General features: G+C 39.7%; 1 protein-coding gene across 2 annotated transcripts in view; it reads right to left on the bottom strand.

The window, feature by feature from the left end:
• The window catches only part of LOC140944987 (L-asparaginase-like), a 255,222-nt gene that overhangs the window by 127,020 nt on the left and 102,380 nt on the right, over positions 1-25,822 (bottom strand). The window lies entirely within an intron of this gene.

The raw sequence follows: 25,822 nt of genomic DNA, 5'->3' as shown, positions 1-25,822 counted from the left end.
TACAGTAGTGCGTGCTTCACGATTGACCAGGTGTGTACTGAAACTTGACTTTGCCCATGCCTGGAGAGGAAAATCTATACATGTTTACAATCCCACCATTCACTGTTTATGTCTTTTTGGGATAAAAGAAGATTGGAGATTGGAGAGAAGATTGAGGCGCGCGGGGATAAATAAATAGCGACTGGGTACGAGTCTGGAGTAGTTGGCCCGAGAGGGATTGGCGAAATAATTCCCAATCCTAACTTCCGCTTAATATTTACTTCCGTTTTTTTCGGTTTCAGTCCTCCCTTCTACTCTTTTATTAACGCCACGGTTCGAATACCCGTTACCCGTTCACACTGCGACGAAGAGTTGCACAGAAACCTAGATAGGTGCTGCTTCAATTGAAAGTGGCAAGGTTGCTTGAATTAACGATGAAATTCTAGTTTTGATAAATATGGACAAAAGTTTCCTTTGCTGTGTTAAAAGGAACGTCCCGGGATGTCGAAAAATTTGTTTGAACACGTTTTTGTTTTACTGTGTCATTTGACTGCCAAGAGACCCGTGACACGGTGGTGGGTCACTACCATGGTGCTCTTTGAAAATATAATGGAATGAGTTTTTGGTGCCTTTATGCTTCTTATGACGTTGTATGGCGAAACGAGGTCAAATTGTTTTCATCAAACTTCTGCATGAAAGTTGGGTTTTCTTGCTTGAAACCGATTAACCTAGCGGGATGATGACAGAACCAGACACTTGCCTTAAAATATGTGAAAAACTTCCTAGAATCGAACATTTTTAGGCCTCTGAGGGGAGAGTGGTTTGTTAACCAAATATTGACTATTCCAATTCAAAGAGAAGTTGTTTTAAAATGGTTTAAGGCATGAAGAGATCAACAATCACAGTTAACATCTCGTTTTCTTCAGGTTTAATACAACATTACTTATCTGAAGGCAACATCAGAAACTAAACATTGTATCGTGCTACGTGTTGGGATCAAGTAGAAGCAGTTCAACAAGCCGACCTATAAGTCACCCCATGTAAGAGAATCCACGATAGTCTGGGATTCTGGATTCCACGTCACGGATTCCGGATTGCGGGTACTCCATTCCAGTCTTTGTCAGTGGAACTTGGATTCTCAATTCCAATTGCTAGTGACATTCTGGATTCTTTGAGCTGTACTCCGGACTCCAAAACCCAGGATTCCGGATTCCACATGCAAATTTTTCCCGGATTCCGGATTCCGTTACATGCGGCGGTATAAGGGATGAACGATTAGGAAAGTAAAGGGGCTGGGTTGAATTCTTGGGAGGTCTATGAAAGTTTTCTTTTTACCCCTGAGGTGGAAATCTATTTTTCCTTCTCGAACAGCTTTTTTGATCATGGTGCGTGTGGAGACTTTTTTCTTACTAATGCGTTTGCCTTCCCCCAACCTCCTATCCTTTTTTTCTAATGGTGACATCCCTAAATTAGAGCAGTTTCTTTAAATAACTGAGTAATGGCTAAAAGTCAATGGTCTAGAGAAAAGGGATCTAGAACCAGTAAAAATAGGTCAGATTCTCGATAGAATGATGATAGCTTGAACGATTACTGTTATTTCCTAACGCCAAACCTCAGAACGTTTCTGTATACGTGTTCTGGAACTGATCTATTTGATAAAAAGCCCAACCTTTTACAACCTAGCACAATTATAACAAAACATCATTAAGTTATTGGAGTGTCCAAAATCTTAATTTAATTTCTTCCACTGTTTGGATACTTTCAAGTCGACATCAATTAAAGCTGTTGGACCATTAACGCAATAGTACACGAAAACGTTTTCTATGATTAAAATGACTTGCAGTAATTAATTAAGAAACAAGATTAAGAGTTAAACCTAGTTTAACGGCAGAAAAAATAGTCTACGAGTGCAGAGACAGAGGCGGATTCAGCTCTACAAGGAAGTGGTGGTGGAAAAATTAATAGAGAAGGAAAATAAATCTTTTTCCTTTGTTTGCAGGCAAGGAAGGACTATCTGGCAACGCTTTTCCCAAAAAAGGGTTATTAAAATAAGGCAAAAGTCACTCTAATGATTCTTAGACGGTCCAATTCGCCAGCGGTCACTCGCTGTCGTCTCTGCGCAGAATATTCAATGTATCGTCCAAAACTTACTCTTAAAAATACGAGCATATTTATTCCCAAACATGGAAGGCAAAATGTTTACTCTTTGTTTGAAACGCTAATAATTTATCCATATAAGTTAAACTCGCCCCTGAAATCCCATTTTACTTGAATTTAAAAGCAGTTTTAATTAAGTGACACAATGTGTGTCCCAATTTATAACATCAGTACAGAATGCAGACTGCTCTCAGTGCAAAACATTGTTTTCACCATGCAAATGGGAACGTGACAACAATAGTCCCATTGACAAATGCATATGAAATAAATCATATATGAGAACTGCGGAAATGAAATCAACTGAAGAATGATACTCGCAGTTGTGAACGCAATTTATGCAATAATTGAGTAAGAAGGAAGAAAAAAATATTCAGGACTTCAACGGGATTTGAACCCGTGACCTCGCGATACCGGTTCGATGCTCTAACCAACTAAGCTATGAAGCCACTGATAGTCCCATTGTTTTCTAACCCTGAAAACAATGATCTGTAGTCTGCATTTTGTACTGTTCACCAATTTATACATAAAGGATCAACAAGACATGAACATATTCATTTTTTCATGAAATAATACTAGCTCTGAGAAACCGGGGATCAATCATAGAAAACGTAACACACCCTTTTAACCTTAAACCACTGAATTGTGACCAAAATACTTACAGTGCATACTTAAAATTTTTAAGGTATCTGATTAAAATCTGAATCACTCTACTGAAACCTCGGCCACGCTTGTAAATAGTTAATTGGTTCGTCTCCGTCCCGTTGGGATTCTTGACCCTCGGATGTACAAGGGGGGGTTCTCCCCCCCCTCTGAGGTTTCTTAGATTTTTTTAGACGATAAAACATCAGCACCTGACGTTTTGAGTAACTGTTCGTTTATTCCTCGCGCGCATTTTGAGGCAAGTTTAGTGAGCGTCGGTTACTACGGTACACCTATCCTTATTGTGTATATATTTTAAAATTAACAAGTGTAGCCGTGACTGATTTAAAAACGTTTTTTTGATGAGTATTAATTAGAGAGATTTAGAGTTACGTTTACGGCAAAGCGTGGATTTGTACCACGTGACCAAGTGTTCCCTTTACTTCTCGTTTGCTGCTAATTAAATCTACAAAAATTGTTAGTTTCAAGTTAGTTTTATCCATAAGAATTGCTTTGAGCTATATTCATTTTATCTGCATATTTTCTATTTTGAGAAATTCTTAACTTGAATTTGCTGACGTTTGCCGTTCGCCGTTGGCGTGGCTCTAAATTTCTCTATTCAATATCTTCTGAAAAAATGACTAAAATGAAAGCACGCTTTTTTACCAAATGCCCCATTGCGGACATTCCTCTATTAAATAACGAACTCCTTTCTTTGGGGAAATCCAGATATATACACCCTATTTCAGCAGTTGTGTTGACATCAAACTTTCAGCTCATCCCTGTAAAGAAAGTAACAATTGAGGTGAATGATGATGTGAAAAATGGCAAATAATATATTAGACATATTTGTTTTTCATGAAGCTCTTAATTATTGATCAACATATAGAGCTAGACAGTACTCTAAGAAAACGAAGGCAGCTTATTGCAAAATGTATCTTTCATATATATTGTCCCTAAATTAATTAAGAATTGAGAAAATTAAGGGTTATCTAGTGTTTGAATGATTTCTAAACGATTTGCTGGGTAGGAATAACATGTGATTGTGTGAATCCATTAACGGTACATACTTACCACACCTATCCTTATTGTGTATATATTTCTCTTTTTACCAGCAATTATCAAGTCTGCCAATGTTCTTACATTTCGAGTTGAAAATAATAGTTCAGACTTTCATTCTTCAGCCTTCTATTTCTAGGACCCTTAATAAGGAAAAGCAAGAAAAAAGTAATAAAAACTCTCTACTTACGATTTTCTCAATGTTTTTTCTTCAATTCAATCTTAACATCATCACCAATCAGAACAAATGGAGCCCAGTACCTCGGGGCAGAAAAATCGTGGGAGTCTCGAAGACATTTCATGGCCCTCTGAAGAGCAACACTTGCACTTTCTCCACTTCCAAGTTGTTGGTAGAAAGACTTCATAAACATCATTGTGGCTTCGTCATCGATTGCCCAAAGCGCCGCCAGCACGGAACGAGCACCAGCAAACAAAAAAGCACGCGCCATACCGACCACACCCTCAGGCGATACCTTTCCTTGACCACTGTGGGGGCAACTGAGCACAACAAGCCTCGCTCTCAGCCTAACAGCTTGTATGTCAGACATTTTCAAAATATAGTCCTCCTCCGTAGGAGGCTTGGATCCCGATTGGGGGTTTGGAGCCAAAACAATTTCTCCAGTCTCCTTCCTCCCGTGGGCTGCGATGTGAACCAAAGCAACTGACGCGATTCTCTGAAGTACCGCTTCTTTGGTTGCATCTTTACCTGTTAAAGGTTGACTCTCTAGAATTTCTCCAATCATCTCCACTTCCATTCTTGCGTACTTCCGCTGCTCATAAATGGGGTTGCCCCATTTATTTGTAACTTTCTCCAAACATGGGTCTCCGACAATCAAGGCTCCACTTTTACTGTGGTATTCACATGGCGAATTTGTGATGACTTCCAAACTTCTCAGTGAGGGAACCATACGGATTCTTAACGATTCTCTTAAGGCTGCCCAGGGAGCTAAGCACAAAGCACCATCGGGGACTACAATTAGTTCATCACCATCAAGCAAGTCTTCAATGGGACCAAGAACTGCGTCATATAATGGCTGTAAAAAGTCGGTGGTCTCCTGTGATGGCTCCGATGTTTGATTGTCGTCTCGAGTACTTGAGGGAGTTGAGTCATCACTCAGCTTATCCATTGACCGGTTTTCGCACCTAATACCGACGCCATCCCTAATGTTTTTCAAAACAGTGTCTAAAAGGAGAGTAAAGGAATCTTTGTGTTCACAACCATTTTGTATCTCCTTTTGCCTAAGAATAGGGTTGCCCTCTTTTCCCAACACCCAGATATTGACTGTTTTCGAATGAAGGGCCAGAAAAACTGTTAAAGCAGTTGTCTTCCTTGAAATATTTCTGACTTCTTCTTCAGATTCAATTGACCAGCGAGAAGGTGATGTAAGGCCATAAGTTACTTTTAAGGCATCGAGCAAAGCCTGTGCCCGTCCCCTCTCAGCAGCGTATAAGGCCTCATCATTCCTTTCAAGCATTACTAAAACGTACCATAAATGAGTATAGGCAAATTGATGTTGCGTACGGAAACTTATTTTCAATTCATCTTCCGTGATAGAACTGGCTCTAATAGTGTCATAGACTTTTACACTGCATCTAAAATGTTCTAAAGCCTCATTCAAGGAATATGAATACAAAAAAGATCGACCAAGACCGACATGGGCACACGCTTCTGCCTTCCTGTCACCGATTTCCTCGGCAATCTTCAGGTGTTGCTTGTAACACTCTATTGCTTCCTTGAAGTCGTGGAGATGTGCATAACCACCTCCGAGGTGGCAATAGGCATGTCCTTGTCCATCCCTGTCCCCGATTTCCTCGGCATTGCTCAGGGATTGCTTGTAGTACTCCATTGCTCGTGGCACGTCGCCGATGGAATTATGAACGTCGCCGATGTTTAAATAGGCATGTCCTTTTCCTCTTCTGTCACCGACTTCATTGGCAATGCCCAGCTGTTTCTTGTGGCACTCCATTGCTTGTTCGAACTCATTAAGTTTGAGATAAGTAGCGCCGAGAACGGAATAGGCTTGGCCTTCCATTGCCCTGTTACCATCTTCTTTGGCAATGATGAGGCTTTTTTTGCTGTACTCTAGTGCTCGTTGGTATTCGCCGAGAAGTAAATAAATATTGCCGAGAATGCCATAGCCTTGCCCTTGCCCTGCCCTGTCACCAACTTCCTTGGCAATGATGAGGTGTTTATTGTTGTACTCTATTGCTCTTTGGAATTCATTAAGGCTGCGATAAGCAAAGCCGAGCTTGGCAAGGGCTTTGCCTTGACATGCCCTGTTACCAACTTCCTTGGCAATGCTGAGGTGTTGATTGTGGTACTCTATTGCTCGTTGGAATTCGCTGAGGGATTCATAAGCATCGCCGAGATTGCCATAGCCACATCCTTCTCCTGCCCTGTCACCAATTTCCTTGGCAATGCTGATGTGCTGGTTGTGGTGCTTTATTGCTCGTTGGGAGTCACCGAGGGATTGGTAAGCACAGCCGAGATGGCCATAGGCACGTCCTGCACCTGCTCTGTCACCAACTTCCTTGGCAATGCTCAGGCTTTTCTTCTGGTACTCTAGTGCTGTTTGGGAGTCACCGAGGGATCTGTAAACACAGCCGAGAGTGCCATAGGCACATCCTGCACCTGCTCTGTCACCGACTTGCTCAGCAATGCTCAGGTATTGCTTGAGGTACTCTGTTGCTCCATGGAAGTCCTCGAGGAAGTAATAAGCCTTGCCTAGATTGTAGTAGGCATCTGCTTTCTCTGCCGTGTTTTTATTGATTTGCGCTTTTGTAAGACGCTTTCTTTGTTCAGCTATATCTTGTAGTATTCTTTCTGCCATTTCGAAATTTAAGTATTGAAAGTGGACTGTTTCTTTGCAGTAGGGTTTCTTTAGTGGAGCATGGAGGTGGAGAAAAAACAAAAATTGTTCTCATTAATACATTTGTAGCCTGCGAAAACATCCGTTTCCCCTCGCTCTTCGCCGCTGGGGACGTTTTGCGCGGAGGAACTTCTGCGACTCAGCGACAGAAATTCCATACTGATGACGTAAAATCTGTCCGGAATCCGGTCAGAAGCGTTGATTGGTCGACGGAGTAGTTACTTTGTTTAAGCTATTGTTTACAAATGACAGACAAAAGACAAAAGGCCACAAAGGTCAAATGTAAACGCAAAGAATCTCTAACAAAACAGTAAATATTTGTGGAATATAGTCTTCTCTAGAAGAAGCATTTGAGTTTTGCTGGAGCTCAGCTGAGCTCTTTGGCAGATAAGCAAAACACTTTACCAAAATCGACCAGAAGACACGTAAAATTAGACAGATTTATATTTGGAACCCCATGACTACCGGATTTATTATGTAAACATTGATTTGCGTCATCAGTATGGAATCATTGTCGCTGAGTCGCAGACGTTCCTCTGCGCGAAACGTCCATAGCGGCGAAGAGCGAGGAGAAACGGATGTTTTCGTAGGCTAATACATTTGAAGTCTTAGAATATGTCCCCATTTCACAGATAAGACACGATAGAACTTTCCACTCCTTTCTCCCTAGATTTAATCTAACTGACGCATCTCCGGAATTATTCTGTCTGTTTCTATAAATTAAGATTAAAATACTCAAAAAGTCATCTTTGTGTATCCCACCTAATTATTCAGAAAACAAAGAAAGGTTACATTAAGTACAAAAACTAATCATTTTTGAAACCTGTGATGCCAAATGAAAATGTAGTTAAGAGCTTCTGCCTAAGAGAGTGTGTTAGGGTTGCACAGTAATGAGAGATCCACATTTAACACAAATTATCCTGAATATCCGGCATTGCTTGTGTGAGGAGGGGTAGGGGTGAGGGTTTTAGGGGCGGGGGGCGGGGGAGAAAGTGGAAGAGAGACGCGGACAAAGGAGACAACGAAGGGAGAGAAACACAAATCGGCCAAAACAATATTGTAGTTGGATGTTTTGCTTAACATGAAACAAACATACTTTGCTTCGCGGTCGCAAACCGGTCTAATTATTATTAATTATTTCTAAGTAAAAAAGAGAGGAAAAAACTACAGCAGGAATCAAAATGAAACCTTGCAGAAATATCTGCTCAGGAAAATTCCAAGTTAAGGGAGATTATTTCTTACCTGAAAGATTTGATATCTGCGAAGAAAGTTTCGACGGAGTTTGAAGTGTTCTCCAGTGGTTGGATTTAAATGCAGAGGACTATCAAATATATAGGGTGGCCGATAGAAACAAAAAACCACAAGAAAACAACAACAACAACAAAAATAGGAGAGAACAAACCCAAAACAGAAAGACATAAGACAAAACGGAAACCCAAAACAGAAAAACACTACCAGGAAACAGAAACACAAATCCCAATACGGAAATAAGCATCCCCAACCGGAAACGCACACAAAAAAATACAAAATTAAACCGCAAAATTAAACTGAAACAGAATCCAAAAATACAAATAAACCATAGCCACAAAAGACGAAAACAGAAACAAGGAAATAGTGTAAAGCTATACTTTCTCATGTTTCATCGTCTTTTTTTTTGAACAGGCTTTTTACGTTTTTTCAGGGAGACCATGATCGCAGGCTATTATTATCTAGGAACATCAAACTGTAAATCAATCTCGTTCCCATGCTATCTCTTCTCTTCGTCGCCTTTCGCTTCAGATGACCGGTAATTTCGTCTTTGAGGTCTCCGGTCAATTTTAGCCCGCTGAGGTCTTCACGCGTGGACCGGAAAGCAAAACCACCTAAGACAATATTAAATATGTGTGGCAACTGACAGGTTTTATATATTTATTTATTACCCTTCAATACTTTTTATTTTTATTGTAATTTGTTTTGTTACTTACTGACTTTTTTATTTATTTATTCTTTTACTTTCTGCTGCGTATTAATGTTGTTTTTACTACTACATGAGAAATTTCTGCAATTTGATTGGCTTAGGACAGTGGTATTTCAGCTTAATTTGAAATACCTACATGTGAAAATTACAAACCTTTTGTGGGTAGTAGTGTAAACAAATAATAGCAAGATTTGTAGTGATATTTGGCGTAATACCACTCGTGATATTTCAAAATTGTCTCAAATTTCACTTGCCTAGCGGCTCGTGAAATTACGTGCAACAATTTCGAAATATCACTCGTGCATGGTATTTATGCCAAATATCACTACAAATCATGCTATTACCTATACTAATTTGTTGTTAATAAAATAAAATTAAAAAAAAAAAACACATGGGGTCCGTTTCTTGATCGTCCTGGTACCTTTTCTAGTCCAAAGCAGACAACCTAACGTGAGACATAACTACTAACGTATGGCGTTAAAATACAGAGATTGACTCTGACTGAAAGTCAGTTGCTCGAGATTTAATACGCCCGACGCTAGCGAAACGTCATTTATACAACTATTTGGCGTAGTTTAAAATTTGTGGGGGTTATTTTAATTGGCTAAGTTGGTCAAATGTAGGCAATTTTCCGTGGAAATGAATTTTTAGGGAGCACTGACATCAAAGTGCAAATAGAGAAAAATAAATTTGTCTTCGGGTTCTTATGTCCTCTATATAACGTAGTGATGGCGAATAAATTTACAAAAACGTGTGATGCATACGGCAGTTATTGTTTTGTTCATTGAACCTATGTCAAGAAAATATGCCAATGAGGCCCCGTTTATATCGAGAAAATTTTTCTCGGTGTCACCCTCCCAGTCCGAGTCAACTTAAGCAAGTGTTAATTATATGAGAAACAGTTGACCCTTTTGCCCGAGCTGAAAACAGCGCTTGCGCATGCTCTGATTCTCTCGTCTTGACCGAGTTAATAATCCGGCTGGGCAAGGCAAGTGTTTACTTGGCGAAAAGTTGGCTTAGCTGGGAGGGTGATCTTACCATCGAAAAAGGGATCTAACCGAGCCCACTATTTTTTTCTAGTATAATTAAACGCCAAGTTTCGGTAAGGAAATGTTGACTCGCCCGGGGTAGCTAGGGTAGGCGAGTGACTCTTCTACCCGGGGCGACGTTTCTTCATATAAGGGGCGACCTTGCAGTTCTTGGAATACATCCCTTTATGAGTTGGGAAAACAATGAACAAACAAAGTTTGGAACCTAGCCCGAAAACAAAGGAACTGCGACCCATAGGGGTCTCTTCTGAACTGCTGCAAGGCTACTGGAGCCACAGGGCATAATTGCCTACAGTTACGCGCTGACTTGTTTTTGCTAGTAAAGGAATTCCTTTCATTTTTGTTTCATATTTAAATTTGTTAATCCCACTGAAGTTTAAAAAACAAAAGCCCTAACTTGCGGAAGAAAGCAAAACCCTGAAGAAATCTGGTATAGTAAAATGACGCCATCGTAAAAACGGCCTTTTATGGAATCCTTCCGAGAATTTGGCTTTCTAATCCAAATTAAAGCTTCTGAATTCACTGAATTAAATATAAAAGAAATGAAAAAAAAAAAAAAAAAAAAAAAAAAAAAACGAAATGATTCTGGTCGCATTTGTAGATTGACACTATCGTGAAAAGCCTCGTCCACACAAATCCGGATATTTTTATGGCGCATTTATATCTATATTTTAACATGAATCGGCCTTCCGTCTGGTATTCCATCCACACGAAACCAGTGAATCCTCTCACCCAAACATTAGGATGATTTTGCAACAGAACGGGAGCGTCAGTTGACGACGGGAAAGCGAGCGGAAAGGACTAAACACAACTTTCCGGTGCTCAACTTGCTTCTCTGCCATTAGTCAAGCTCGCGGCGTCGTCGTCATTTGACGTTCCCGTTTTATTGCGCGCTAAATCAGCCTACTATCTTTTTGAAACCGGTCTCCGTCAGCACGAATCCAGGTAAAAGGATATGCAGTTTCAAAAATTAGTCTTGATTCGTGTAAACGAGGTCTAAAACAGTTCAAGGTAGCTTTTGCTGGATCCAGTCTACGAAATGTCCTTGTAAACCACGCTCGCAGTTTCTTCCACCTTATTCAAAAGTTCATGGCGTCCATTTTTGTCCACCTACAAAGTAAGTTTTACAAGCAGTTGAGTTAATAATGAAATAATAGGTAGATTTAAAAATGACAGCGGGAAGGAAAATTGGCCGAAAAGGGAAAACAACATATCATTCTTTAGACTCCCGTTTGGAGACGAGAATTGAAAGATGAAAGCATTTCCTCTTTGGTGATTATTTTATAAATTCTCATAACCTTTTCCTTTTGAAAATGTGTTGATATTGATTGGGGAAAATTTATATTTCACATCTAAAATCTGTATTATCTCACTCTGCATTAGATTTTCTTATGGCCTTGAAAAATGTTGTCGGTAAGTGTTTGTTATTTGTTTTATCAGCCAGTGGATGAAAAGACCAAAACATGGCCTCTTCGCTTTCCCGCCAAAGAAAACCCTAATATGAAGAAAGCATCGTTCGATTGGCCAATCGTGTTGTTATATGACTTCAAAGCGAAGTATCGTTTGATTTCTAGAAAGTTCTCAGGCGTTCGCTTAACCAACCAAAAGCCACGCGCGTTTGTATCCGTTCGATAAACCAATCAAATCGCTTTATTTCCGTTCGTTTGATGTTTCTTTTTTGTTCGCGGGTTTTCATTTCATGGTCATACAAAAATCGCTCTAAAGCTATGGTAAAACGGACAACAAAAACGTGAAACCTGTTTTACAAAATTGTTGGAAAACTAGTTGAAAAGTGATGTTGCGCATTTTACTACCCACGAATGCAAAAACTAGAGAGAAGTTCTACTTTTTGCATCAAAATCTGTCAATGTTGCGCGTCTTAATTACCGGCCCAAGGCAAACTCGTTTTGAAGCAAGAAGGGACGTAACTCCTGTGTATGGCGTGACTCCCGCGTAATTTTATCCAATCAGGAGTCAGTATTCCCGCAACTTGCAACACTGAATCTTATTTGCAACAAGACAGGTTTGATTTGTGGGTAATAACACGCGCAACATCACTTTGCACTTCTGCAGCAATTTGTTACCCGTTTTACCTTACTTTCAGCCTCATTTTTAAAGTGAGGGTTTTTGGAACTCGGCCTGTGATCATGCCCTCCCTTAAAAAAAAAAAAAAAAGCCTCATCTCGGGTTAAATAATTAAAAGACGATGAATCATGAGAAACTATTGTTATACATTATTTCCTTGTTTCTGTTTTGGGGTTTTTTTCAGGGTTGTAGTATTTTTAAATTCTCTTTCAGTTTTGTGGTTCAATTTTGTTTTTTTGTTTTGTATGTGTTTCCGCTTTGGGGTGTTTATTACTGTTTTGGGATTTATGTTTCTGTTTTCTCAGGTACGTAGTGTTTTTCTGTTTTGAGTTTGTTGTATCCTGTTTTTGCATTGACGGAACCCTAAGAAAAGAGAAATAGTCTTTGCATTGTGTTTTCGTTTACTATTCGTAGCAAGTGGAACAATAAATTACCGTGCAAGGATTGGCTTCCACTTTTATGCTTGGTGCACTAAAAACTGCACCCGCAAAGAAATAAGGTCTCTCCATAACACTAAGAACAGCTATTGTACAACCCTATAAAGAATAATGCATAATATTAATAATATCACAACATGAAGTTTTTAAGGTACAGTCAAACCTTCCGTAAGCAGCCACTCTAAAGGCTGAGACTTAGAGGCCACTTACAGGAGGTTGTCGCTTACGACGGCTTCCTTGGAGTAGATTTCCGGGCATAGCTACTTTAAAGCAGTATAAAATATGTTGCACCGATTTATTTCTCAGTTCCATGTTGGTACTTTTAGAAGTTCTTCGTATACTCTGAGTAGCATTAATTAAACACAGCGAACAAAAGAAATCCGACAAATCGTTAAGTGGTCGCTTTTTAAGAGGTTAAAAACAATGGAAAGTCTTTAAACCGCTACTGAGCCCTACGCTAACGCGGTTGCTTACGAGAGGTGATCGCATATAGAGGTTCGACTGTATTTGTGTTTTCGTAATATGTGATTTGACTGCATTGAAGCCAGACTTGGAAAAGTGTTAATAATAAGAAAACCTGAAATTCACAGGCTATCTATGTTATCAAAACAAACTGGCAAGAACTCGACATTACGAAACAACTGCAAGCTCTTGAAGGGCTATATCACACTATTCGCCAGGAGACCATAACATCATAAATTACCAAATTCCAAAAATAATGGTCCAGTTTTGTATTATGTCTCTCTCCCTCCCTTCCATCCCTAACATTTTACGGGCCACCCTCCCCGAGCTCACGAGGTTCTGCAATACATAGATTTCTAGTAGTTTTAGATTACCCCCCCGCCCCCCCCCCCCCCCCTCTTCCCGAGAAAGTATGATTAAATGCAGTTACTGTATCGCGGAAGAGATTAAACAAGGGAGGGGTGGGACATACCGTGATCTTGACTGAAGGCGAGGTACGCCTTGTTCAGCTAAAGTATTTCCAAGCCTCTGGTAGCGTGAGCAATGCTCTCCATATCCATGACAGATATAGACCAATGCTCTATCGAGAAAATAACCACGAAAATCTGTGGTTATTTGTTTTATCAATGATCAAGAGACTTTCAATTTTGTGCTATAAATCATTTAGAATCCTTCCGAGCACAGTAAATGATTAATTAACTGCAAGATGTATTACAATCTCTAATTTCTTTTAATACGAAGGTTTAGTTTATTTTCTTCAATTTTTGTATTCTTCGGATGACCATATTTTTGCCCACCACCTACCAACTGATTTCGCTATCGTAACAATAGATCAGCTACTATCATTCAGTTCGCTGGATTTTTGTCAGCGATATCCTCAGATGATCCATCCTGGCTGCGATATCGATCAAGTGAGCGGAAGTCGAAGGGATCATTTAAGTCATAAGACGCCGCTGACATGTCGATGACTCATCTGATTTAGGGACCGGTCATTATTTATCACCTGGGGGGGGGGGGGGGGGGGGGTCGGAGGATTTTGGGGGGGATCACTTGATTTTTAGGAGAACAGAGGGGGGGATCAGTCGTAACTGAGAGCCCAAAAGGGGGGGATCGCTGAAAATTTTGGAAGGATTCAGAGGGGGGACCACTCAAATCTGCTTGAACAATGCCAGTTTGAAAGTATACAACATAAATGTGCCCATTCTGCTGGGAGATGATGGCATTTGCAATCTCAATTTGTTCTATTAACACAACTTTATTTAAAAAACGGAAGTCTGTCACACTGGCGAATGTGTGCATTTCAATTTATATCGAGAAAGCTTTGTTTTAACGCTTTTATATTTTTCCTTTTATAACGTGCTCATGACTTAGCTAATATTCATCTTTAAACATGACAGGTGAATTCTAAATTGTGAACTATATAAACTTCTGATAACTGAAACGGACTGCTATTTGGCACTCTAAAAAAAGGAACTTTGCAGTTTCAAGCACTGATTGCAGTTTCAAGCACTTTGCAGTTTTAAGTAAGATTGCTTGTATGTCAACTGAATTCAGATGTCTGGATCCAGACTAGAAAAAGACACGGATCAAGAGACACTTTTAAAAAAAGACTGCGCGATAACGGCTTTATTATGCTGTAAGTACATCATAGTTAGAAATACTACCTGTATATGAACGTTTAAAACACTAAATATACACGTCGAAAGGTGAATATGGGTACAAAGACATGGGGGGGGATCACGAAAGTTATATATAGTTATGAGGGGGGATCACTTCAATAAAATAACATTTAAAGGGGGGATCGGCTAAATTTCATCGTGTTTAGCCCAAAATCCTCCGACCCCCCCCCCAGGCGATAAATAATGACCGGTCCCTTAGGTAGATTCCCTATGGCTTATCACGTGGGAGACACCTCGTCTAGCCCACGTTATTTTTTATTTATTATTTGATTTATTGAGTCACAGAGTTGAGTTGCGCGAGGGTTTTAGCATGTTTTAGTTATTTTTCGTTTGTTTTTGAATAATCATATCGAATCTACCGTGCTTTGTTGGAATACATTCTTACTAATCATGAAATAGTGGGCAGTAACCTTCCAGTCGCGTAGCCTTCGTAGGGTAGGCTTTTCAGAGCATGAGCCATGGATCCTACCCAGATTTCCCGCAAAGTTTTTTCCCTACCAGGGTTTTTTTCCAGCAGGTTTTTCTGGCCTCCGTTCTGACAGTAGGGACTTTAATTAAGATAGGTCACTACGGTCGCCTGGGACGGTTAGATAGATGTCACGTCACGCAAAACACGCGTGACCTTTTACCGTCGTCCTTCTGGGACGGTATGTTTTCGCCGGGTTTCTCGTCGTGAAGACAACGGTGAAACCGATAAGAGTTCATGCATACTTATTGTCACTTTTCTTGTAAAACTGAGAAGCCACTGAGTTAAATACGCGTTGGCTTGTGTTTACATTGATTTACCCATCGGTGAAATGAAAAAAAAAAAGCGAAAATGTCTGAGTTCATTCATAATTTAGCTCGCGGCCGTATGGCGATTGCTTGTTTTCTATCCAGTGTCGTCCGTCATGGCAGAGGAAAATTGCCGAAAAGAAAGGTAAGGCCCAGTTCAAACGATCTTTCGGAGCATTTGTTGTAAAATTTCTTCCTTGCCTGCCTCTCCTAGGATTTTCGAACATCTACAAAATGGTATAATTACCCATTTTTAACGGATTTCGACCCTAAAAAAGGCCACCTAGAATTTTCGGGAGCCTTTTCCTGGCTGAAATTTTCGAGAAGGTAAGTTTTTATCCCTATAATTTTCGGATCACTAGACTTTCAGCTAGGAATTCCGAACAGATGAAAAGTTTTTAGGGGATAAAAATATGCCTATATCTACTGTTTGAATACTAAAATACGTTCAACAATGCTATGTCAAGTGGTTTTGAACTATATCCTCGTTGGGTGCCCCTGATCTTTTCATGTACCGAACTTAATACCTGTTTAGGTCGACCCAAATGGTTCGAGGTTGACTCAGGCGTCGAACTTAAAGCGTAGTCGAACTCGACTCATTTTCACGATGTTCAATGGTCTAGAATGCTTCAGAAACAAGTGAAAATAAATTTTAGTAATTTGTGCTTCAGTTTCGGCACATGAGAAGTTCGACGTTTCAACTGGGCCTAACAGTGATGATTGTAGCCGTCTTTTTATAACTTAAAACTAGAAATACGTGTATCGCAGAACCTCGCGAAGCTCAGGGGGGACCCATAAGGGGTGGGATGACAGGAGAGAAATGAAGTAAATCATGTAACTGGGGAGGGTGCAGGGGCGGATCCAGGATTTTTTTTAGGAGTGGGTGCACTCGTCTCTTGCTCTACTTCAACACCAATAAACCACATAGTTGTTTTTTTTTTTGCAGAATACCAGTTGTATTAGAAAACCGCAGGTCGTCTCAGGGGGGGGGGGGGGGGGGGGTGCGCACCCCCTGCACCCTCCCCCTAGATCCGCCCCTGAGGTGGATCTAATATTGGAAGCTGAGATGTACTTAATCTCCTGTGGATTAAATTTGAACCTAGTGCTCTGAGATTTAAATGGGGTTGCTGTTGTTAGCGAATGCTGCATAGGTCCCATCCCCCCTGTTCACTCCATTTGACCCTCCTAAATGTGTGTAATTATGGTCAAAAGGAAATGGGGGTGATAGTGGATAACTGCCGGCTAGTATTCAGTTGCATTTGCTTAATAAAAGCTCACCCTTAAGTGCAATAATTATTTGTGAAATGTGTCAGTAGAAGTGAGTGGATGGCAATTCTAGGACATAATGCTGCACTAAAAACAACAACTAAATGCTGCTAATTGGAGAAAAAATTTATTGTTCGGCGAACTACAGCTATAAAAGAGTTTGCACTTTTTTTGGTACATAATCACACTTGACAACTATTGTTTGTAACAGTAAAGTGCAAACATAATCACTGAAATAGAAAATTACAAGTAGCAATGTCATTAAGGATGCAGTTCATGAGAATTACTAAAGTGATCATGATTTATGATTATTGTACGTGTGGGCATTCACCTTAAAGAACTGAATCCTTGTAAAAAGTACCAATTTTTTACCAGTTAGGCAAGTGTTCATAGTTACTCGTGTACATGTATAAGAAACAAATCCCTATGCAAGAGTGAATTTGTATGAAATGTTGAAGGTCATCAGTTTCTCCATTGGTCTCAATTCTAAACATGCAACGGCTTGTTGAGACAGTGCCAGAGCCATAGATTTTTAATTTCCCAGACTGAGACGAGGCAAATGAACACTTTCCCTGTATTACACACATTTCTGGTGAATGTAAAGCTAAGTGCAGGATGGATTGATCTTATGGAAAACCCTACATAAATATAGATCTGCTTGCATGTCGTTTAATTTCTTGAAACAGTCTTCATCTGCCAATGGAACAGATGTTTTATTTCTGTGAATATGTCACCTCTGTCTGACTTCTTTGAAAGAGTGAAATTTTATGAGTGACCTGTTAAATTTTCCCTAACAGCGAAAGGAATTAACGTTCCTGGCATGGCAACCATGTCACACACTAATATTCTGAGGATATCCGAAATACTATGTTATTTTCGAATAATATAGGAACAAAAATACAGGGGGGCAGCAATAACATATTTTTGTCATGTTTGACTTAAAAGACACAGCTGGGTTTATGCATAAGGCTGCTATACATACATTTATTTTACTTGTGAAGGAAATTGAATGAAAATTGCTTAAACGAAAAATTTTGCCCAGTAAGGATTTTGTTTACAAAATGTAACGCTTCCCTACATGTCACACATTATCGGTGTTGTAAACTGTTCATTGTAAAATAAAGCTTACTGTAAAACGGTGAAAAGGCTGATCGGCTGTCCTCAGTCCGTTGCAAAGATACTCCTCGTGACGATTTTACAGATGGTGTAATTCTTGCTTCCTATCGTTGCATCGAAGAAGATAATTTTGACTGTAAACTTGCCTCTCCTTGCGAATTCTATTGACCGAATACTGAAACGTCGGCAGTCGGTGTTCCCTCCCTTCGTCGGCTTCTTCTGCAGTGTAACTGTAGTATTTTGTTGCTAAGTCTTTACATATAGTATTCGTGGTCGCTGTATAACCTCTGTCTCTAGTTGACAGTGTTTGTCTTCGATGTGCCGTTACTCGCGCTGAATTTAAAGTCGACGTCCTCGCTCTTGCGGAGTTTTGTTTGTAAATCTTCCCAGCGAGGATTTCCAGCCACTTGTTGAATCCACCGTTGTTGAGTTTGCTGTTCTGTTTTATTTACCTGAGATATTGGGTGGTGACTCACCGACCGTAAACATTGTTATAATTCACAGATGAAAAAACCCGTCTTCAAGAAGAAAACCCAGAGCTTTGTGGTCGATGGCAATCCGTTGCCTGGAAACCCATAGTGCACTTTGACGTCACTACTGGATGACGTCAAGGCGGACACCAACCAAACTCGATAGATTTATAGCCAAGAGGAAAATCACGCTGGCCTTGCGATGCTTGAGTGATACACGCGCGCTTCGCGCGCGTTCTTTAACTCAAAAGGTGTTGGCTTAGGAAAGGAAAGTTCAAATAAAAACATCGACTACAGTTTTGAAAACTAGCTAGCTAGCTTTAACTTGTACCCTTATTCTTCTGATTGGTATTCTTCGTATAAAATAAGAAACTCTTCTTCAGTAATTGAGCCTTCCTGCGAAAGAAATGACAAGCGAGTTTCGCACATGACTTCACCGTCCTCTGTTTTTGTTGTCCGATCTAAAATTGAAAATTTTCGCGGCTTCTTACCGTCATGGCCCCAGGCCGCCCTTATACGCATCCAACCGTCCCAGCCTACCGTAGTGACCTATCTTAAAGTCCCTAGTATTCTTTGTGAACTGTCGCTCAACTCTCTTCTAGTTTATCTCCCATTACATTTGAATGTAATAGAAGTTGTAGTATAACGTATTGTTATTTCTGCGGTCCTCGGCCGAAACAGCCAAAATAGACCTAATGGTTTTACCGATTCATGTTGTACTGCGTAGTTGAGCTGAAATAGGCCGACAAATTCACTCCTTCATTCAAAACCGAAAGTGTGGTCACGCTGGATGTATAAGGAATATGATTTTTATGACATACCGTATAAAGGCTTTTCTGTTTAGGTTTTTCCAGATCTAAACAACGTTGGACTTAAAATGTAATTATTGGTTTTGTTCTGTTTTCTTGTCCCTCTGACCGGTATTACGTCGGAAGGTAATACCGCTCAGCGGGTCACACTAGATAAGTAAGGAAAATGACCTCCATTTAGCCTCACTTGGATTTTTATGACATACCTTAAGGCTATTCTGTTTAGGTTTCTGTTTACTCAGAACATAATAAAAAAGGAAATGTACTTCACCATAGTGATAATGCAATTTAAATGAGGCCAATTTTTTTCATTTGGATCATGCAAATTAAGGTAAGCTTGAGTGATTATACTTATATTTTGTGTAAGCTTAGTTTTTGTCAAATAGTTTGTGAAATGTTTGAATGTTTTCAGTTTAGGTTCTGTAGTGAGAAAGTGAATTGTGGGTAAATAATATTAAGAAAAGCATACTTACATGAGCTGCCCTCGTGATATTAAAACTTAATCCTTAAACCCCTTTCCAGCTAACTGTAACTTTTCTTTTCTTTTTTAGCTTTTCAGATTTTCAAATTTTCAAAGTTTTGCAGAACTATATAGCTACTTTTTTCCTGTCACCTGCCTGACTATGAAAATTACTTAACTAATGAAGTTAAATACTTTTTTTATGAACAGTAATCAGGGGCACCCAACGAATATTTTTCTGAAAATGAGCCGTTAACTACAGAAAACCAAAACTTAGATGCTTTTAAGGCATTTTCAAGCTTTTTTCTGTGTTGCTGGAAAGAATTTATCTGTTCCTCACTCCCAGCAGGTTAGATGGCTATTCTCCCAGCCAGCAGAGCGGCCTTCTCCATGTTTGCCAGCCAGCAGAAAAAAAATATCTCTGATTCAAATAAGCGCCGCAGGATTGCTTGGAAATTGCGGCGCTGATTCGAGTATATACGGTCAAAATAAATAACACACAGCCTTATCTCTCGCTTGTCAACCAAGAATAACAACAACTACAATGGTAATGAAAAAGGAACGTCACTAAGCCTTCCCAAGATGTACCTTTTGTGAATCCTATTCAGTCCAACTTGAATATAATACTTCAGGCTGTTTAATAGGTTTTGACAACCGTGAACTCGCGCTCCGCCAAAACCCGAATGTTTTAATTAAGAATTTTTTAACAGTTGTGTAACACTATTATGTAAGATGGACGAAAAGAATGCAGTTACCAAGAACATGCAGATATAACACTTTATTGTGACTATTGGCAACCTTAAGATACCTTTCCTTTACACCCCGATAAGTTTGTTCTGCAGTTGGTGCTTCCACAAAAAACCTAACACACTTAAATCTAAAAACAAGGAAAAAAAGAACCATTAGACGAATATTAAAGAAAACCTACTAAATCCAGCTGAAAGAGGTAAAAATATAATAATTCCAACAGACAAGTGTTTTTTTTGTTTAAAAATATTCTCTCCCTAAGAATGAATGGAATGTTGCTAGCGACATCATCCATCACGGGCATGTAGAGAGGTTTAATTAAATCAACTTTTCCCAAATTTGGTTCTAAACATGGTTGAAATTGTGTCTTGTCTGTATGTTAAAGCCTTTTCCTTAAAACAGAGCTCCTCATTTACTGCTATTTATTTTTTTAATTTCTAAAGATACACATACTGAATAAGGGCTAAGGCATTTTACTTCTTGGTTCTAAACGGTTGAGCTACTTTAACCGCATTAAATACAGTTATAATTGAAACATGCAATTTCTAGTGAAGATTAAAAAAAATTTACATAAATGTACCGCATAAACCATGGATCAGTATTTGCAATCCACACTACATCTGCAACCTGCACAACAATCATTGTAAAATAGCACAAAAATTGAAGACAATTGTACACAAATCAGCAGTAAATTTATGACCATGTCTTCCAATTAGACAAGAAAGCTATTTCGGAATTTATTAAAACAGCTCTGAGACGGTTGCCCTAGTTGAAACAAAATAAAAAAGGGGTAAATGATTTTTAAAAAAAGTTTAGAAGGACAAATAACTGACAATAAGGCCAAGCTAACAGCACCCATCGTCAGAAGCCTTACACAACATGTGGAAGAAGAGAGGGTCAAAAGAACCAACAGTAAAAGAATGCTCGTTGTCACAACTCTAGCCCCACCAATGACAGGAGAAAGGGTCGCAAGGACGAACAAACAAAGAATGCTCGTTGTCACAACTCTAGCCCCACCTAACGGCAGGAGAGAGGGTCGCAAGGACGAACAGACAAAGAATGCTCGTTGTCACAACTCTAGCCCCACCTACAGCGGGAGAGAGGGTCGCAAGGACGAACAACCAAAGAATGCTCGTTGTCACAACTCTAGCCCCACCTAACGGCAGGAGAGAGGGTCGCAAGGACGAACAGACAAAGAATGCTCGTTGTCACAACTCTAGCCCCACCTACAGCGGGAGAGAGGGTCGCAAGGACGAACAAACAAAGAATGCTCGTTGTCACAACTCTAGCCCCACCTACAGCGGGAGAGAGGGTCGCAAGGACGAACAACCAAAGAATGCTCGTTGTCACAACTCTAGCCCCACCTAACGGCAGGAGAGAGGGTCGCAAGGACGAACAGACAAAGAATGCTCGTTGTCACAACTCTAGCCCCACCTACAGCGGGAGAGAGGGTCGCAAGGACGAACAAACAAAGAATGCTCGTTGTCACAACTCTAGCCCCACCTAACGGCAGGAGAGAGGGTCGCAAGGACGAACAAACAAAGAATGCTCGTTGTCACAACTCTAGCCCCACCTACAGCGGGAGAGAGGGTCGCAAGGACGAACAACCAAAGAATGCTCGTTGTCACAACTCTAGCAGCACCTAACGGCAGGAGAGAGGGTCGCAAGGACGAACAGACAAAGAATGCTCGTTGTCACAACTCTAGCCCCACCTACAGCGGGAGAGAGGGTCGCAAGGACAAACAACCAAAGAATGCTCGTTGTCACAACTCTAGCCCCACCTAACGGCAGGAGAGAGGGTCGCAAGGACGAACAAACAAAGAATGCTCGTTGTCACAACTCTAGCCCCACCTACAGCGGGAGAGAGGGTCGCAAGGACGAACAACCAAAGAATGCTCGTTGTCACAACTCTAGCCCCACCGAACGGCAGGAGAGAGGGTCGCAAGGACGAACAGACAAAGAATGCTCGTTGTCACAACTCTAGCCCCACCTACAGCGGGAGAGAGGGTCGCAAGGACGAACAACCAAAGAATGCTCGTTGTCACAACTCTAGCCCCACCTAATGGCAGAAGACAGGGTCGCAAGGACGAAGACACAAAGAATGCTCGTTGTCTCAACTTTAGCCCCACCTACAGCAGGAGAAACGGTCACAACGAAAAATGACCAATGAATACTCAAACATGAGCAAGCCCTTTAGTGAGAGGAATAGTGTTTTGTTTACATAGACTTACTCTACTGTCAGGCAGGTTAAGGTAAAAGAAGTTTTAACATGACCAAGTGGTTGACTGTCTGCCGCTATATGCAATAAGGAAATCAAAGATCCATTGCTAAGATTACCAATATACACTATACAACACAGTTCAATGATGCATTCTCTTCACACCAACCAGGTTCATGTCTACAGAAACGGATGTCTTTTTATAAGTAAATTAATAAATTGTTTTTAAGGGGAATTTTCAAAGGTTTTTGTAGCAGCATCAAAGTTAAATTATCATTCTTTACATGTGTACGTTTCCATAATGTTCTTTTCTGTCCTTTGTTCCTTTGTACCAGGATAAATTAAATTTCACGATTAATCATTATGGTTGACTGATCCATTGACTACAAAAAGATGTTGTGTTGACATTCATGTTCTGATTAATACCATAACATACATTATATAACTAAAGCAAAATTACGCATAAAATAAATGTTTACCTGGGCTCAAGTCATATTTCCTCCTGTCACTACAAGCTTTAGAAAAAGAAACAGAAAAACATTATTATTATTTTCATTATTACACCCATTTGTGCAGCACTAATTCCTGATGTACATGGCACAATATTACTCTACCTCTGATGATGAATATGGGTAAGATTAAATTTAGACAACAGACTGATCTAATCATAAAGAGGTCAGTGTTTGTCCAGGGTCACATCCAACTTCAATATGATGTATGAAATATCAGGATATCCACTGGTTAACATGGTATAACAATTGCATACATGTAATTTCCTACAAAATTCCTATTATTATGATCTGTTTCTTAGAATTATGTATTGAAATTACTGCAGGGGGAAAAGTGTATGCAGCACTACTAGGACTCAAAAGCTGAGTTTTAATCTCTTGAATGTACATGTAGAACTTATTTCATAGCATTTCCTTTTTATATCAATGAGAGCTATAACAATGAGAAAACCAATGGAATATTGTGTGTTTCAGTTAATATAAATCAGCCTAGATGTATTATTTCAAACTTGACCTGGTGCAGCCATTGTTTAATTCTGCAGAATATTTAGCAAATATATAGGTAGCAAATACAAAAACATGAATTCTCCATATAACATACTTCTGTTCTAGAAGTATATTGTTTTAATGTGAGGGTACATGGGGTGGGTTAATAAATCATAATGTAACTTCTTAATATATACAAATAGGGCTGTATAGGTAAAAGGATTACAGAAGATGAGCTTCTTTATGACTCAGTCAATTCTAAACATGCCCACCCCCCTCCACATGCATTTATCATTTTTTAATTCGAAAGCTGCAAATGCCCGCCCCTACTGTGGGGCCAGTAGATACATACAAAACCCCACCATGGAAATAAAAGTTGGAACAAATGCTCCAGTATCAAAGCAAAAGTTACATGTACGTCACCTTGTAAAAAGCTGAAAATTGTTACTGTCAAACTCCGAAAACAGTGAGCACCTGAAAATTTTCAGGATTGTTGATTGTGTACTGGCCAATAGGAATATGCAAGCAAAACTCTAAACCACAAACTAATTACCATTGCTGTTTGTGTGTAAGTTATCTCACGCCTAATTATTGCCTGATTCTCGTAACACAATAACATTCCATAAATATTGCTGGTGTTCACGGTATTGTGAGTTTCACAGTAAACATACTTAACAACTTAACTCAGGAACCTTACAGTTTTCCTGATATCCATACAGACCCCAAAGACACTGCAAAGAGGGCAACTTTACAACCCAAAATTACTTAATAAGATAAACTTTCCAGGGTAGAGTTGGCGAACAGTATGGCATATACAGAGTACATACATAAGTACAAGCTTAGATGGTACCCCTTAAGGGGGTAAGGTTAATTAAACAATGAAAAATTTCCAACCCCAATGATGCTTTTGTCAATTAAAAATGCCCACTGTAGGAACAAAATGCCAGAAAAATTCCCAGGGAGAATGGGTATGCTTGGAATTGACTGAGCATTAGGATAAATGAAATAAATATATTTACATGTACAACTACACAGCATTTGAATTGAGACAAAATCTTTGCAACAAGTAGAAGTAGAACACAATAAAAAGTTTAATTATTAACTGGGCTAAAATCCAAGATAAAAAAAAACAAAGAAAGGATGATGTTCTGGAATCGAAAAAATGCAACTTTTCAAGAAGACAATGAGTCGGATTTTGAATTGCTGTTAAAACTCGTGGTAGTACATGCTGGCTGTTTTGTTAGCTTTTTCAAAATGTTTTGTTGACGTTGTCAAGCATTATCAGAAAATATTACAGCTAAAGGTTCAGTATGAAAGCCACTGTAAATAATTAAAAGCAAAATAAAGAAACGACACCAATTAATATGCACCTAAATAATTCTTTCACAACACACTCCTCAGAAGACTCGATGTACATAGCCTGTGAAAACATCCCTTTCTCCTCGCTCTTCGCCGCTGGGGAATCGCGCGAAACGTTCCCAGCGGCGAAGAGCGAGGCACATTTTCCAGTTAAAGAATTTGAATTCATTACTTATCCTTTTTATCCCCAGTATCTCGTTCGCGCTTTTCGAAATGGTTTCATCCGAAAACCACCAATACACACTGAAACTAAGCCAACCCTTGAGTAAAAATAAGACTAAGAAAAGAAGAATCGTTTTGAAAAGCTATCTAACGGCTGCGCGCCAAGGCCTTCACCGAGACCGAGAAGCGATTTTAATGGCATTTAGTGACATGCAGATAAGTAAGACAAGGGAATTAAAAATAACATGCATGCATAATAGTAGACAATATATTCAGTATATTCAAAGAAACCTTACCTTTTGCATAAACATGAATCTCATGAATCGTCCTAACCGCCAGTGAACCGTTGCCAGTTCCGGTGGCGGAGCGTAGCCTGATTTCGAATTTCTAACAACGGTGCCCACGTGCAGATTTTTTGATCAGCGGTAAATAAATCATAAGCGCGCGACTCCGCGCGCAAAATTCGCGCACATAGAGGAGCCACCTGAGAGGAGCCGATTACTCCTGATACCCAGCTGGATATATACCCAAGAAAAATTTCTAACAAATTAGAGGGATAAAATATCTCCAGCAAGAATTTTTGATACATTTGATAAATTCTCGACCGCAGATTTAAGACTTTGCTTCCCAGCAGAACAGCCGAAACCTCAGTTCCCAGCCAGCAAAATTTTCTCTGTAGAACAGATATTGTGAGGAACAGATCCGTTGGGTGCCCCTGAGTAATAGAGACTTCTGTGATAATGTCTGTGCCTTGATGGCCAAGCTAAACCAAGCCCTCAGTATATAGCATTCCAGTTCATCTGGCAAAAAGTTTGTGGTTATTTGAAGACTACTGATGTGAGTATCTCTACATTTTTGCGAAGATCATCATTAATGAGGAACTGATTGATATTGTCTAGTTTCATACGAGACCTGAAGTAATACAGTAACCATATCAGTCCATGGATCTTTCATATACCACAGATATCAGCCCTTGATATGTAATAATATTCTATGGTATGTTCAATTACTTGTTTTTGTTTAGCTAATTACTATGTTTTGAGACACCAAGGTGACCACTAGCTGTGTTAATA

The sequence above is a fragment of the Porites lutea genome, chromosome 7 (genome assembly GCF_958299795.1).
Source record: "Porites lutea chromosome 7, jaPorLute2.1, whole genome shotgun sequence".
NCBI lineage: Eukaryota > Metazoa > Cnidaria > Anthozoa > Scleractinia > Poritidae > Porites > Porites lutea.
This window is presented reverse-complemented; position numbering and strand designations above follow the sequence as displayed.